Below are 16,283 nucleotides of genomic sequence, written 5' to 3' on the forward strand. Positions count from 1 at the left end.
AACCTAAACCCCTCAAATTGTGTCATACTTCATAGCTGTTGTTGTGTGAAGGGCTCACAGTGCAGTGTAGCAGGCTCGTGGGAACCTTCCTGTGCGTTGGCTGGAGAGCCAGCTCTTGAAATGAGCCTGGCAGGGTGGAGTGTCATTGGCTGGCATAAAGAAGCTGGGTCATGTGGTCTTCCCACCTCTGCAGCACTGCATAGCCTACTCAGTGTATTAGAGAGCGGTCTGCACACGGCACACGGCACAGGCCAGCCCATGCTTCCTGTCTAGCCCGGAAGTTGTAGGTGGATGTGTTGGATGTTGAAAATCTCGAGGAATTGGAGAAAGCCGAGCTGCTCAATCCTTGTCCTGGTTCTCCCAGAGCTTTATGGGGACAGCCAAGGTCAGGCAATGGCCCGAGGCCCCCAACCCTAAGAGGGAAGACAGCACATCCACTGTTCTAACTGCCCGAGGAACTTCACTGAGGAAAGCACCGCCCTGACTACCAAGCTATGACTTGTTTCCATCTCTGGAGGAGTCCCTAGCAATGTTCATTCAAATGCACCTATGTGTGCTGGCTCTCAAATTCCCTGTTTGGAAATCTGTCCCACTAAAATAAACATTGTCACACAGAGAAACAGGTACAAAATGAGCGTGTTTATCGACTGTGGTGAAAAGAGAAATCAGCTTGAACAGAATATATCCATCTTTTGGGATGTTAGGCACTTGCTGAAATGTCGGCTTTGAATAGGCTAGTCCCTTTCTGAACGGGAATTGTTATCCAGTTGTGCTCAGTTTATACAATTCATTAAGTCATGTAATTATAAGCCATATACTTTCAAATTATATTGTGTTTCTTTCTACTTATGCGACTTAAGAAATACAAATTCTAAATAATTAAAAAAATAACAACAACCCAGCTACAGCTATTGATCTGTTGTAGAAGTTGGCAAATTATGACTTGGGGCCAAATCTAGCCCACTGCCTGTTTTTATAATGAGATTTGATTAGACTACACTCATTTATTTGCATGGTGTCTCTGGCAGCTTTTCTCTTTTTCAATCAAATGGCAGAGTTCATATGGCTTGTGAAGCCTGAACTATTTGCTCCTTGGCTGCCTCTAAAAAGGACCCCTGGACCTAGAGGAGCATCAATAGCCATTATGTAAAAAGGTTAGGTTTCATAAAAATATCTGGTATGAACTTGCGTCAACTAAATAAACAACTGCAGTAGATACTTCCTGTGCACAAAGGTGTGTTTGTGTGTTTCATAAGTGTGGAACTAAAGTTGAGGAAGCATATGAGCTGGGCTGCATTATTGGGGTCACAGGGGATCAGGAGTGGAGGCCTTGTGGAGGGGAGGGGGAGGGATCGTTGTCTCTTCTTATCTTTGTTTCTCTGGTTGCAGTAGCTACATTTTACCTTTTTGTGTCCAGGGGCTTGAATCTAGGGCCTTGTGATGCCAGACCAACGCTGGGTACCTGAGCCTTCCTTTGAGAACTTTATTTTGAGATAGAGGCTTAAGTTATCCAGGCTGAGTTTGAACTCATGATCCCCCTGCCTCATCTCCTGAAGAACTGGAATTATATCACATTTATGTGTGTGTTGTATATATATGTATATGTGTATTGTAAATGTATATACATATGTGTATGTGTGTGATGTATGTATATATGTATGTATAAATGATGTATCTGTACATGTGTATGCATGTGAGCATGCATGTGTATGTATGTATGTATATATGTATATTGTGGTATATATGTGTAAGTGTAAATGATGTATGTGTACATGTATATGTGTGTAAGCATGTATGTATATGTGTGTATTTTGTGGTATATGTATATGTGTGTTGTATGTGTATGTATGTGCTATACATATATGTACATGTGTATGTGTGATATATGTGTATGTATGTGTAAATGATGTATGTGTACATGCATATGTGTGCAAATGTGTGTGTGTATATGTATATATGTGTGTGGAAAATGTATATATATGTGTGTGTGTATATATATATATATATATATACATATGTGTGTGTGCATATTGTATAGTGTGCATGTGTATGCACATGTGTGTGTATCCATGAACAAGCACAGAGACCAGACGAGGACATTATCACTCTGATTTCTTTTACTGAGTTTGGAGCTGGGCTGGCAGCCAGCAAGTCCCCGCAATTCTCCTGACTCTATCACCCTGTACGACTGTGGCTGCAAGTGTGCACGCCTGGCGTTTTAAATGGGTGCTGGGGATTTGAACCTAGGTACTTAGGCTTGTAGAGAAGGCACCCTCCCCCAGAGAAGCCGTCTCCCCACTGTTTAGCCCTAGCTGTCCTGAAACTCACTTTGTAGACCAGCCTGGCCTTGAACTCAGAGAGATCCTTCTGCCTCTGCTCCCAAGTGCTGGGATTAATGGTGTGCACCACTATTACCCCTGCTTACTTTTATACCTTTTGAGAAAAAAAAAAACAGTAAAATGGAAAAATCTTTAAATAGGACAAAGGTTTTTAATAAATGGCCCCCCAAAGAGTAGCACTCAAAACTGAGTGGACATACTCAGGGACCGTGCATTGGTGGCTTTGAGCATGATGCTGGGTGGCCATGGGCCTGGCAGAACCAGGCTTATGCCCTGCCTGGGAACTTCAAGTTTCTGTTGTCGTTGTGTATGTCTCTCCCCATCTCTCTATCTCAGGAGCTGGATCTGTTCTTTGGATTTCAGGCATACTGGTGGCCTTCTTCTGGCAGCTCTGTCACCCCCACTTCCAACCCAATCCCACCTCTAGTTCAGATTCTTTTACTTAAAGAAACCTCTGCCACGACAGTACCTTCCATTCCCAATCCTGTGGTTTGACTTCCTAATGACTCAGAGTTCCGTTTTTTGTTTCAGAAACTACTGGAGACACCCAGGCTGCTCTGTAGACCAGTTGCAACATCAGGGAACTAGTTAGACATTCAGAAATCTCAGGTTCAACTCCAAGCCTGCAAGTCGAGATCTACATTTTAACAAAATTCCTGTGCACATTTCTGCACTCAAAGATCCCAGTCACTCTGCTGCTGGTGAGGAACCCCAGAGGAAGCAGAAAGAATTTGACTCGTTGGCCACTAGGGGGCAGGCGGCACCCATGCTCTGCTCCCATGTGGGTTGGGCTGCTCCACCATCACAGCATCTCAGGTGTTGTGAAGATTTGAGATCAGAGCCCCTTGAGCCAGAACCCCCTTTTGCTATGTTCTGAATCTTCTGTCTTGGCTTAAGCCTCCTCATGCAGGATGAGCTTGAGTTGGTACCGGATCACCAGGGCCTTCTAGCCCCCTTAGCCCGGTCTCTACCTCCTGCAGGGAACTCTCATCTGTCCAAGAGAGCTGGCCAGGCTCCAGCTTCTGGCTGGCTTTTCTCATGGATGGGTTGCTGAAGCATTGTGGTTTAGAGTCTGGACTTTAGGGGCAGGCCTCGGTTTGAAAGCTAGATCTCTCACTTGATCAAATATTTGTTAAAAAGACTGCAGGCCCATTCACCACTCCTGCGTTCTTCTTAATGATGAGAGATGAACACAAAACACACAAGACATGTCCCTAAGACAGCCTGTAAGGAAGTAAAGGAGTGTGATCCGTGGCCCGCCTGTCACTAGCAGAGATGGTGGCATTTGTCTGAGATTACAGTGGCAAGCTTGGAAGAGAGCTTGTTGCAGTTTCCAGAAAAGAACATGACAGGCAGGGAAACAACAGAGGCCAGGAGAGGGATTGTTAGAAAAACTGTTTGGAATGGGTGTGGCTAAGCCTAGTGATGCCATGCCCAGCTTTTGCCGGGTGCTGTGGTGTGGCTGGTGTAGGATCCTGGACTGTGGAAGAGATAGGAAGAGAGCACTGCAGTGAAGACAGTCCGGGAAGCTCGCTGCAGGAGGCAGGATGGGAGCAGGGTAGAGGGTCGCAGGAGGCAGGAGAGCTAGAGGGCTGGGGGGAGGGAGCCATGGCTAATGCTTGCTGAATGCTCATCTACCATGACAGCTCTGCCTATCGCCAGGCTGCCTCAGGAACTGTGGGGAAGAAGGTGTGGCTCCAACTTTAGAATGGCCTTAGGCCTGGGTGGGTTCACTGTCTCCTCCAGCATTTGCTGACGACGACAATGCCATGTCACTCGGTGTTGGTGTTGGTTGTGCACCTTTCCCATGTATCCCTATGGTAACCTCATGAAGTAGTTATTAACATTCATTCCATTTTAGAGATGAGGAAAATGGGGAGAGGGGGGAGAGGGAGGAGAGGGTGGAAACAGGGGAGGAGGAGGAGGGGAAGGAGTTGGGGAGTGGGGAAGAGGGGAGGAGAGGGGAGAGAGGGGGAGAGGGAGGAGAGGGAGGAGAGGGAGAGCCAATGTTTGCAGGACTGTAAGGTGGAAAGGGTTCCTCATCTTCACATCAGCCTCTCCTTCTGCAAAATGGTGGCTTCTATTGGTCAAGTCCTGGCCAGGAGGCTGGGTAAATCTCTGGGCTGAGAAATAGGTGGAGGATGCCTTCTCTCGCTGAACCTGGAACATTCCAGCGAGTTTAGTTTGCCAGCAAGTTTTTCGGATCTGCCCCACCCACCCACCATGCACCAGGAACTGGTTAGAGTTATACTGTTCCAGGTTTCACTCCAGTGCCGGGGGTCTGGATTCGGGTCCTCCTCGGCCCTTCCTGACTGACTCTTCGGTTAACCAAATCTATCCAGAGACCTTTTAATTCCCTCTCCAGCCTGGCTGATCTGAATACGCTCTCCTGAGCCAGAAGTCCAGGTCCCTGGGGGACCAGCAGAGAAAGGCTGAGGTGGAGGACACCTGAGGAAATGGGAAATGCTTGCTTGTTCCTGCACCGTTCTTTTTGGCAGAGTTGGAAAACTTACAACCTTGAAGCCAAGTCTTTGAGAAAGTGAGACACTAGGGGGCTGTTCCTGGCTGCAGTGCTCTCTCTGCCTGACCTGAGAGCTGAGATCTAGGGAGCAAAGACATTCAAAGATCTGGTGTCTACACTGATTGCTTCCAAAACACCGACCTGGTGGGGCATTCGGCCAGCATTTCCCAGCCCTTACTAAATATCAGGTGCTTTAAGGAGACCGTCTCACCGATTCCTCACCTCACCTCACCTCTGTGAGGATGGCCACTCAGTTGTCAGGCAGAGTGATTGTGGTGTGGAGAGTTCTGCTCCTCATTCAAAGTCACACAGCTATCAAGTGTCCCATCTAGCATACAAGACCCAGGAGTCAGACATGACTCCAGGACTTGAGTCCTCAACCACTCCCCTGCCCACTTCCCTGGGTGCTGTCAGACATCTTAGCCTTCGAGATCTGAGGGCGTTAAGAGAAAGAAGGAGGGAGGAAGGGAAAGGGAGAAGAAGAGGAGGAGGAAGAGAGAAGAGGAAGGAGAGAGAGACAAAGACACACACAATGACATAGAGAGATACACATACACACAGAGACAGAGAGAACACGAGCAGGGACTTGCACCAGCTTCACAATGGTACCCAGAGGATGTGTTTTTATGTTAAAATTAAGTGATGCTCACAGAGATCAGGTTATCCTGGGAAATGCCTGACCACCTCGGCTGGTGAACCTTGGAAGACCCTGGGACCATTCAGAGCCAAGAGCCACTCTGAGTACAATGGAACGGGGGTGGAGGTGGGGGTACAGTAGAAGTTGAATGTACTGTGGGTAGGGTAGTCCAGAGGAGGGTATTGGAGAAAAAACTATAGCCAAGGTCAACCAGTGAAACCCAGGAACCCAGGAGAGCACGTGGCTAAGTAGACATTCAGGCTTACTTCCCTGAAGTGTTTGCTAGCTCCCTTCCTCAGCCTATCCAGGACAACCTGTAGTGACTTGGGATCTTTTACTTCCCACATGAGACATCTCAGCTCCTTTAGCTTAATCTGTCCCTAACCTACAACTTCAAACGCTCCTGAGCAGCCAAGTGTCCTGACTCGGCGATCTTTCCAGAGAACACTCTACCTACCAAACATGAAGCCCGGACCAAAAGCAAGCAGTTCAGGTTTGACCTTGGACAAAGAGATGACCACCTTCCACATTCTAGGTCAGTGGCTTTCAGCTTTTACAGACGCCCACTGTGTAAAACTAGCTCTTATAAATCACAACACACACACACACATGTGCACGCATGTGTGCACGCACACACACACACATGGGCATGAGTCTGTAGGAAGGTTTTTGTGGAAGGGAATAGGTGAGGTCAGAGAAATAGGGTTGCGATTGACTGGAGTGAATCATTTCAGTGAGCTGAACTACAGACAGCATGAATCTGGGAGAGCAGGGCCTGAAAATGAGGCAGGCTAAGTCTCATGCAACAGCTAACTTCATTCAGAGCATCAGACAATTCATGTTCCAAGGGTTAACAAGTAAAGTACATAACCCCAAGGATAGGCTGCACATAGCACAAACACGGGTTTTCCGTGCAGGCCATCATAACAGCTGAAGCAAACTCCCTCCTGTCCGCCACACCTGGGAGGAACATGAAAACATGTGCCAAGAAAGATTCTGTGTTTTGAAGAGCCTGAGGACTCTTTGAGTTTTCTTACAAGTGCTCAGACATCTCACACAGCTCCATCCTTAGACTGCATTATGACAATGGAGTATAGAGATTGTCCCTCAACTCGGTGGTGGTGGTGGGGTTTAGATAACTTGATTTTCATAGGGAGAGTATGCATTTACAGGTCAGTCTTTTATTATAGAAATGGCCAGCCCTGGGAAGGGCAGTTTCTCCCGCACCAGCAAGGTCTCAAGATGTCAGAGGCTCTGAAATACAGAAACCTAAAGGTATTGTTAATCTCACAGAGGTAAGGAAGAAAAGCACCAATCTAAATTACGGCCAGATTAAAACAACCTTGCCGGGTGTGGTGGCGCACACCTTTAATCCCAGCACTCGGGAGGCAGCGGCAGGCGGATTTCTGAGTTCGAGGCCAGCCTGGTCTACAAAGTGAGCTCCAGGAGAGCCAGGGCTACACAGAGAAACCCTGTCTCGAAAAACAAAACAAAACAAACAAACAAACAAACAAAAAAACCCAACCTTTATTTGTGTACATATCCGAGCCAAAATGGTGACTGTCTTCCCTATGGTGTCCCTGTGACATGACCTTTGAGTCAATTTCTTAAGTCCTTTTCATAGTGTAAAACCATAGGGTGGGGATTTGCACATAAGCATGATTACAGAAGTGAGAGCAGGCAGTTGAGGAAAATGGGTTGTGGAACAGTGGAAAGGTACTAAGAGCAAGTACCTCCAAGGCTTGGTTTCTGGTTTACCCTATGACTGGGCTAGGGCGCAGCCCTGCTCCAAGAAGCACTCTAAATTTACATTTTATAGTGAACAGAAACCTAACTTAGCTATAGACTCAAAACCTCTCCTAGGAACAAAATGGAGCTGACATGTTTGCTCAGTATGATTTGTAGAAACAATGTTTATTAGTTCGTAAAATAACGATAGAGTTTAAAAATAAACAGCCCAGTATCAATGACCTGATGATGCCAGCAATGTCCCCTGCCCCACCCTAGTTCCACCCCCGAGTAGTCATTTTTTAAGATTAATTTGTATTATTTATTATTGCATGCTTTAATTTCATGCATATGAGTGCTTGCCAGCTTATGTGTATGTGTATCATGTGCATGCAGTACCCGAGGAAGCCAGAAGAGGGCACTAGATCCTCTGGAACTGGAGTTACAGATGGTAGTGAGTGTCTATGTGGGTGCTGGGAACCAAACACTGGTCTCCTGGAGAAACAGCCAATGCTTTTTAACTGAGCTGTTATCTCTCCAACCCCACAGAACAGTCTTCTTAAACTTGGGCTTGCATCAGAGTCACTCCCAGAGTTTCTGATCAGCAGATATAAGCTGCAGCTGGCTGAGTTTGAGCATATCCGATTCCACCAGAGACTGGCATGTCACTATCCCGTGGGAAAACACTCAGAAGTTCACTGCTCTTTGGATGAGTCCCTCTGTAACGCCCCTGGCACTTAAGCACTGTATGTTTTAATGACTGGCTCTGCTCCTGTTTGTGTTTCTCTACTTTGTCTCTCCAACATATCTACAGCACAGATTTGCTAATATGTTTAGCTCCCCCGCTGAATAAAAGTTCTCACTGAGTGGGCTGGAGAGATGGCTCGGAGGTTAAGAGCCCTGTCTTCTTTTTCAGAGGCCCTGAGCTCAAGTCCCAGCAACCACCTGGTGGCTCACAACCAGATCTATATTGGGATCTGATGCCCTCTTCTGGCATGCAGGCATATATGCAGATAGAGCACTCATATACATTAAATAAATAAATCTTTTTTTAAAAGTTCTCACTGAACATTTTCTTGGTCTTGGACACTGAGTCACTGGGAATTTGTCCTGACCACATGAGGGTAGGAAGTTACATTCTAGTACACAACTTGACAGTCAGTTTTATTGTTATTGTTGTTGCTGACAGACACTCAGCTGTGTCATTGTAATACCACAGTAGCTGCAGGTAGTGTGAGAAGGGACGGGTGTGGCTTTGTGTGGCTGACAACACTTTGCTTACTGACATAGGTGGTGGGTCAGGTCATGTTATAGACTGAGGGTCTCTGTTGTAGACAATAAAGCACAGGCAATAAGCAGAATACAGACAGCCTTCTGGCGTCCTTGGGTCCCCCATCCAGACTCAAGCAACCTTTTTGAAACTATTTATGAGAAATAGCACCTGTACTGAGCATGTGCAGATTCTTTTCTAGTCATTATTGTCCAGATAACATAGCACGGCAGTTACATAGCATGTATGCTGCATTGGATATTATAAGTAATATAGAGATGATCTGAAAGTATAGAGGAGGATTTGAGCTGGGCATAGTGGTGCATACCTGTAATCCCAGATCTCAGGAAGCTGAGGCAGGGGGATTGTAAGCTCTGGGACACCCTGGATTATGTGGAAAGACAGACCCAATCTTTAAAAAAAAAAGTTTGCTAAAGTATGATAAATGGGAGAATATCCATTAATTATATGCAAACACTGTAGCCTTTTAATATAAAGGACTTGAGTGTCCATGGATTTGAGTATCTATGGGACTCCTGAATCCAAATGGTCTCACACATACAGAGGGAAAAACCAGATGTTAAGTACTACAGAGAAAACCAGAGCCGGAAAGGAGGGTGAGGAGAACTTGCAGTTTTAGCTGAGGTATGATGAATGAGCTACAAGATGGGGACTTTGGATTGAAGGCTTGCAGGAAGTGAAGGAGGAAGCCAGGTGGTTCCCTGGAGGTCAGAACACTCCAGCGGGCAGAGGCACAGCACCTAGGAAAGCCACAGCGTGGATGCTCCTGGCTCCTGGACCACTCTGCGTGCCTGAATGCCCAAGGCACAGCGGGACGCTGTGTTATATTAACTGGTACAGCCAAGAGAGCAAAGCCCAGCAGAATGCTTCGTCATCTGCTATAAAGATTGCTCTTTTTCTCCGAGTACAATAAGAGTCTCTGGTAGGTCCTACAACTCCTTGAAGGTGTGTAATTATCATTCGATTTCTTTTCTCCTCAATGACAGCCTGCGTCTCTTGACTTTCCATTTGGCAGAAGCAGCAGGCATGGAGCATGTGCAGTATCGTATAACCTCCAAGGGGCAGATATACTCCCCCATTGTATAGTGGAGGAGAGGAAAGTTAGAGGGTTTAGTAAGGGGAAGCAAGAAGGCTCGGCAAGTAAACTGTGTACGTAGGTATGAGGACTGAGCTGAGCTGCTCCGCGGTGCTGCATGCCTGCAATCTCCTTGCTGGGAAGGCAGAGGCAGGAGAATTGCTGGGGTTGCAGGCCAGCTAGTCTAGCCAGACTGATGAACCCTAGGTGAGAGTTCGGAGTAAGAGACCCTACCTATAATCACACACCACACACACACACACACACACACACACACACACACACACACACACACACACACACACGTGGGTGAGCAGGCGTGGTGTCAGAGGTTAAATGACTTGGTCAAGGTTACAGAGCTAGTACTTGTTATCTGGGATTCGACCTCCTGTCTGTCTTAATACAGAGACCTTAACACTTAATTATACTGTTGGACAGTGTTTTAATTCTTTAGGGATAGTGGAGACCCTGTGGCTTTTGGACCGTAAAATTAAAAACTCTTTGCCAAGCTTGGGTGCGTGCATATCAATCAAGCCAAAATGAGGACTGCTCTGCGAACTGGGGAGGAAGGCTCCTTTTTTCTGGAGATCTCAGACCAAGCCACTGACAGCTCATTTATGTGATTCGGCTGCAGTTTGACATTCATAGTACAAGACTTGCATACAATTAGTCTGATCGTTCTCACACAGTCTCTTGGAAAAAAGAAAAGCCTTTGGAATTTTCCCTCTGTCTGGCCTTCTGCATGATGTAACCACGGCTTTATTTAGTTGGTTGTCTACCCCGGAATAGTGTGGTCTGCTGCCGTCTGCATCACTGTAGGCTGATTGAGGTCTTGTTTTCCTGGAGGGCAGATGCTGTTGCGCAGACCTGCTCGGTGGCTCTCCTCCCTCAGGATCATTCAAGCGAGCAGAACACGAAGGCAGAATTTCTTCTGTGCATGACAATGATTGCTCCAAGAGTAAGCTGGAGTCCTGTTAAATATGCAATGCAAATGGATTGTAAATGAGAAGCCTCCTCCGCAAGGGTCGGGAGGTCTGAACTCTGGGGGCCTCTCCATCCCTTCTTATCACCTGGCTCATGAACCTGACATCCCTTTTACAATCATCTTTTCTGGCCACCCAAGAGCTCCTAATGAGGGCAGGAGCTGCCAGCTCGTGTAACCCCTTCAGACACCTGGTGATTGGAAACTGGAGAGACAGCAAGCATTCGATGCTCTGTCAGATGCCCTGAGTTATCATCAGCTGCCTGCTGGGCTTTGAGAAGGGCTGGGAAGGCGGCGAGAAGGCTGGCTAGCTATTGTCTGTGCCTCCTCCTCCCACTCTGAGCTGCGTGAGGCAGCCAGGGATGGCTGGATTTGGGCTCTCACGCAGCTGCCTTCTCTGACCCTCGCTGGGTGCCTGCCTCAGCTCAGAGAATCGGTCTCTGCAGGGATTTGGGATGAGAGCTAAGAGCCTGCTCCCCGGGTTGAAGATCAATGAGCCTTTGATTTTGTTTCTTCTTCCAGTCTAGCCCACTGTCTTTGCCTATAGCTTAAGAAACCCCAATCTAAGAGGCCTTTCAGATTGAAAAGTGAACTGGTCTGTAGGAAATTGTGGTTAGTAGAGAAAGACAAGTCACCAAAGATCCAGCTGTCTCCAAGGACACCCTGTGGTATCTTTTCCCTTTTTTCTTTGGATTTTTCTTTCTTCATTTTTCCACCCTGACTGGTGTTGAGGCTGGAACTCTGGGCTTTGTGTGTGTGTGTCAAGGCACACTGGAGCTACCCTCAGCCTCAGCTTATTTCTTTGTTTTGTAGAGGCAGGTACTTGACAGCTGTCAATCTGTAGGTAGCAGAGGAAACCTAGAGTGGACAAAGTCCCAAGTGAATGTGTTGTTGACATGGGCAACCCTCGGCAAGGACCCCAAGACACTGGACCTATGGGAAATTGGCAAAGCCAATTCCCACATGGACCAGGCTCAAGAAGGGCGACAAAGCTCTCCTCTGGGTCTGAGTGTTTACAGATGATTGGTCAGTGTGTGCAAAGACTAGCAACTGGAGCTTCCTCTTCCCCTCCCTAATACTTACAGTCTGAGACTGCTCACTTACAGAGACTTATTACTGAGGTTAGCTAACCCTAATCCCTGTGCTGTCCCTAATGAACACACCAGGGTTCTAGGTTGCCAGAGGTAGTAGGTGCCTTACAGAGAGCATACTCCCACCTGAGGGAGGGAGGGAGGGAGAGAGAGAGAGAGAGAGAGAGAGAGAGAGAGAGAGAGAGAGAGAGCCCTTTCAAGACTCAGTGCATGTGGGGACCAGCATGTATATATAGCACAGTCTGTACTAGGCACAGTGCTTAGTTCTTTGCCTGTACTGATAGGTTTTTCTCTCCGTGTATAGATGGGGAAACTGATACTCAGGGGGCTGTACTGACTGAGGCACACGGACAGACATGGACCTGGAGAGGGAGCTGAGGGTTCTAGATCTGGATTGCAGGCAGCTGGAGGCAGCTGGAAGAGACACTAGGCCAGGCACGAGTGTTTGAAACCTCAAAGCCCATCCCCTGTGACACACTTCCTCTAACAAGACCACGCCTACCCCAACAAGGTCACACCTACTCCCAAAAGACCACACCTGCCAATAGTGCCACTAACTGTGAGTCTATGGGAGCCATTTTCATTCAAACCAACCCATGAACTTACCCATGGTGATTTGGCTTGGTGCACGGGCATAACTGGAATCTGATTCCTGTTCTGTTGAATCTAAAGCTTACGCCATTAGCCGTTGTGCCCACACTGAGGCTGTAGGAACTGAAGTGACTTCATCTTGAGGGGTAGGAATGCTTTCCCTCCAGCCTTCAGCAAACACACAGCTTCCATTTCTCTTCTGCCTTGGAGCTACCAGCTTTCCCACGGGGTTCGCCTTGGCTATGATATGGTTTACCAGATTTCCTCAACTCGTGATGTTAGACTAACCTGGGCTTGATATAATCTCTTCTCAAGTGACAGGTTAGGAGACTTTCTGTGACACTGGTTTTTCTAGACGTGATGGACAGGCAAATATTAGGATGGAGGTGCTTTTATATCTAGGTTTCTTCAACAAGGATATTGTTCTGCAGGTTTCCAGAGAGGGCCTCCTGCCTGGGACATGAGCCCGAAAGTCAATGCAAAGGGTTATTTCTATAGCTTTGTTATTAGTGAGTCTTGGACACAGGGTGCATTGGCCAGCCCCAGCCCCAGCCCCATCCTATCAGCAGATTATATCTCTAGAGTGTTTATTGTGGAAAGAGCTGGAGGTTATGTCTCTGGTCAGTGTTCAACAAATACTTGCTGAACATAAGAGTTTAAACAAGAGTGGGCTAAAGTTATAGCTCAGTAGTTAAGAACATTCACAGCTCTTGCAGAGGACCTGGGTTCAGTTCCCAGTTCCCAGTGGCACTCACAGCTGTCTCTAACTCTAGTTCCGAGGAATCTGTCATCTTCTGGTCTTCACAGGCAGCAGGCATGAGGTGGTGCACATGTATACATTCAAACACTCATATATACAAAATAATAATAACAAGCTTTTTAAAGGGGCAGCGTCTCCTCCCTAACTATTCAGTAGTCCCAGCTCTGTGTATTGACTTGGGCCAACCTTGCCTTTCTCCAGCCAGCACACTTGGTAATAGGAAGAAATGCTAGAGCTTCTTGTTTTTTTTTTTTTTTTTTTTGAGAACCCCGTGGTGACCTATAAGGTAATTCCTATTCCATGTTGATGGCCTTTTCCAGTTTAACAAAAGGAAATAAAGCAATCTTAGAGAGGTAAATTCAGGTACCCAAACTCTTCATATGCTGGGGTCAGAGGGGCTTGAGTTAAATATAGGTGTGACTGACTCCTGTCCTATGTTGATCATGTCCAGCTTTCCTGAGAGTGCAGATCTCCCCTCCGCCTTTATTCATTCGGTTGTTTTTCAAATCCTTTCATTGTGGGAGGCTCTTCCCCCGACACCATGAGGGTTCACTGTGTGAGTAAGACTCTCCACACACTGGTTCACAAACCTGCTGTGAGGGCAAGAACAGTGAGCACTAGGGACGTGAGGACACCAGCAACATGGGAGAGGTCACTTCTAACCTTAGGGTCACCAAAGGCCCCCAAAAGGCCAAGGCATTGGTGGACTGTGGATGGGCAGGAACTTAACACTAGTGGGAAGCCTGCCCGCCCCTTGCTGGGACTCTGCGAGCCGCTTTGTCTCTTTTATACTTTGAAAGATAAATGGAAACTTTCATGGGCTTCTGTCTTCTGAACTCCACTCTTCCTACCCAGCCGGAGGGCTCGTTCTAAAATGTAAATCAGACTACATCGATACTCCCCTGCTTCTCCTATTCCAAGATTTCTCAGTCTTTCAACTGAAGTCCTAAGTCCTCAAACCCATTCTCTGTGTCTGCTGTAGGTGCTCTTCTCTTTTTAGAACTCTCTCTGTCTCTCTGTTTCGCCCTCTCTCTGTCTTTCTCTGTCTCTCTGTGTGTGAGAGAGAGACAGAGAAAGACAGAGAGACAGAGAGAGACAGAGAGACAGTATGCATCAGGAGAACAGCCTCAGGCATCAGATACTGCTGTCTATCTTATTTGAAACAGGGTCTCTTGTTTGCCCCCTGGGAGCACCAGGCTGGCTGTCTTACATGCTGCTGGAGAGTTGTCTGTTTGCCATCGGGGATTGCAGCTACACGTGGGCCCTGCTCTAAGGATCTGAACCCAGGCTTTCATGCTGGTGCAGCAAGTTCTTTAACCACTGAGCCATCCCTCCGGCCTCCCCTCCCCGGTGCCTCATCATCTACTATTTGCTGTCCATGAGTTGAGACTAAATGTCACCCTCTCAAAGAAACCCCAGGACAGTCTAGAGAAACTTCCCGATCAATCTCCACTGCTGTCCTCTTGGCATGGATCAGTTTTTTTTTACTGTGATTCTTGTTTGCTGTTCTCCACGGGTTGGAGGACAAGAATCTTCCTATTTTTCTTAAACCTCCATATACATAAGTGTGAAATATAACTGATACGTACAGCTGTACAATAAGTGTTTGCTCGATACACGATTCAGTAGATGGAACAGGCGGGTTGTCAGGCCGCATGAAGAAAGCCCAGGGGCACTCAGGTGCATTGGGTTTCTGGTATTGTTTGGACTGTAGAACCTCGGCGAAAGTTGACGGATGGTAGATCACAGACAGCCCTTCTCAGACTTCCTAGGGATTCTAGACATTGCGCGGGCATCGGTGAGCCCCCAGAGATGGTAATGGCCTGATCTGGATACCATGGGTGACAATTAAAAAGAAGGATTGGGCGTTCAAGAGACGGGAGATTTAGAGACCCATCAAGGAACTATTGATCTCAGTAGGATGGATGAGATGGAGCAAACTTGAATTAAGGCAGTGACAACAGAAATGGAAGGATGAGAATAAATCGATCTGTAGGACCAGGAGAGAGACAGAGAGGTGAAGGATTACCTGAGATTCCTGGCTCAGGGTGATGTGCGGGTGGTGAATGTGATACCCAGTCAGGACAAAAAGACCGAGGGGCTCACTCAAGGAAAAGATGGGGCTTTTGCTTTTGTCCAGTTGGAGACTGAGATGTTTGGGGTCACATACGGGATGATGCACATGAGGCAGAAAGGATGTATGGGTCCAGTGATGCTCCTGTGGAAAGAGAGCTGAGAGGATATGTGCAGAAGTCAAGGCACAGCTGTGGAGGAGGAAGCTATTGCAAGAGGCAGGCGATGAGACCCTTGGGTTAGGAGAGCAGTCTTGTTAGGACCGTGGAGGCATGGATCTGCTTTAGGGGTTAGAGGATGCCAACCAGAAGTAGTAAATGGTAAGCTATGGATGAAGATGATGTCACCAGTTTGTTCATTTAACTAAGAGATTCGGACAATGGTGGTTCAGTGGTGGAGAGCTTTAAGGGCTAGGATGCTGGGCATTTGAGACAGCAGGGAAGCCAAAGAGTGGGAAGGGAAGTGTGGACCAAAGATTGGGCCCTTTGACATCCCACAGTGGATGAAAGAGGCATCACTGTGGAGTCTCTGGCTGGTGCTGGTTGTGGACCAAATGCTGTTTTCTTTAATAGTGTAGCCATTAGAGGATGAGCTGTGAAGGAGGGGGTCCAAGATGAAAGGGGACCGCAGAGGGTGATGGGTGGATATAACCCCCTCCCCCCATGAATGATTATAGATGTGGATGGCAAACATCTACAAAACTGTCCAAAATGAAGGAGAAAAGGACAGAACTGGGGTTATGGAAGAAGGGGGCCAGAGGAGACGATGTCGGACAAGGTTGTGCATGGAGGAGCTTGAGCAGGTTCAGTGTAAGAGTGGAAGGAAGAACGGCGTCATGGGGGGACTTGAGGGGTGAGGAAGAAAGGAGGGCACCACAGGCTTTGCTGCCAGGTTGAATGGTGTTCAGACTCCAGCCCTGTTACATTCTATGGGACTTTTGGCCGGTTAGTTGGTCCACCTGGGCCCCCATCCCCACACTCCTCACAGAAGCATGCTGACGAAGAGGGGATCCACTGATTGGTGAACACAGCACTAAGGACACAGTGAGGCTTTAGTTAAGAACCTCTTAGCCAAAAGCCTTCTATACTTAATTTATTACTGTTGTTGTTGGTAGTGGTGATGGTGATGTGTGTGCATGCATGCGTGTGTGTGAGAGAGAGCGAGAGAGAAAGAGAGAGACAGAGAGAGAGAGAGA

General features: G+C 47.4%; 1 protein-coding gene across 2 annotated transcripts in view; it reads left to right on the forward strand.

The window, feature by feature from the left end:
* Positions 1–16,283, forward strand: part of Prkcb (protein kinase C beta) — a 339,591-nt gene that overhangs the window by 184,410 nt on the left and 138,898 nt on the right. The window lies entirely within an intron of this gene.

This window comes from Mus pahari, chromosome 1 (assembly GCF_900095145.1).
Source record: "Mus pahari chromosome 1, PAHARI_EIJ_v1.1, whole genome shotgun sequence".
Lineage (NCBI taxonomy): Eukaryota > Metazoa > Chordata > Mammalia > Rodentia > Muridae > Mus > Mus pahari.